Here is a 1,269-nt window from a genome sequence, read left to right on the forward strand (position 1 = left end):
TGTGGGGAAAGTACAAAGTTATTTTATCTTTTTTCACAGTTAACAAATAACTATCAGAGGCCACTGGAAGAAAATCTCAGGAAGTAGATTTAAAGCAAAGTGATGATGAATCATTCTGTATTAAAATGTATGGTTAAACTATTAACTCATTGCCAGAATATATTGTGGAGGTCAGATATTCTTAAAACAGTCCTTGATGAACAAGCTGGTGCTTGGAAAGTTCCAAGGATGACAGCAAGAAGAGGTAATGCCAGGAGGAAGATACTATTCTATTTCATTGCTCAGACAAAAATCAATAGCATCTGCTATTAATGCTACTGGAGGTAAGATAATCGGTTAGACAAGTCTTTGGTATGTCTTGTTATTCCTACATATAATATTATGTTCCTGTGCTCTGATTGCCATACTGAGGTGTCCGCCCTAAAAGGGAGAAAAAAGAGTGCTCAGACCCCAGATCTGAATGTGTACATACCATCCCATAACAAACTTCATTAGCAGTGTGAATGTAAGGGATGCAAACAGCCACGTGTTCAGATTTGTTAGATGGATGCCAAAAAAGGAGTGTCATACAGTGGTAAAAGTAATCAAAAGCTGTTTGTCTGAGGAGCTGGTTCAGAAGGAATTCCCTGAGCAAATAAAAGGGAAAATATTGTTTCTTACAATTATTATTGTGACTCATATGTGTTTGAATATCCTCAGTTACAGAAGATATCAGTGTTTTTCCAGCCTAAGGTAAGCTTTTAAACAAACTTCTTTGGATGGTGAACCAGTTATGTGGAGAAGTTTTTATTAAAGGTGTCCACTTTCTTTAAGGGAAGGTCAATTGCAAGGTATTTTATTGAAAGTGCTAAGAACTTTGTTGAGCCTGGTCTTCTTTGACAAGTTAAGACATAATGAGAATAGCTGATCAGCAAAACATCTTGCTTACTCTGATTAGATTGTGTCATATTCTTTTCAAGCAGCACTTTAAAATATTTGATCTCCACTACCTTTGGATTGTGGTTAATAATTTACTTGTTTCTCATCTTCCTGTCATTCAAATAAAGACAAGAACAGACACAGGAAACAGCATTTAGGTGAAATAAGAATACCAGAGCACAAAAATGCCATTGTTGGAATATCAGAGAGCATAAGGTAAATGTGAACTGTATCAGAGAGGCAAGTGCAGTGACAAAGTGCACTGTTGTCTCTAAAGGTGGTGAATCCTAAAGTCACCATAAGCCTACAGGAATGCAAAATAATTATAAAAAAAAATGATACTGAAGATTA

Source organism: Meleagris gallopavo, chromosome 30 (genome assembly GCF_000146605.3).
Source record: "Meleagris gallopavo isolate NT-WF06-2002-E0010 breed Aviagen turkey brand Nicholas breeding stock chromosome 30, Turkey_5.1, whole genome shotgun sequence".
In the NCBI taxonomy this organism is placed as follows: domain Eukaryota; kingdom Metazoa; phylum Chordata; class Aves; order Galliformes; family Phasianidae; genus Meleagris; species Meleagris gallopavo.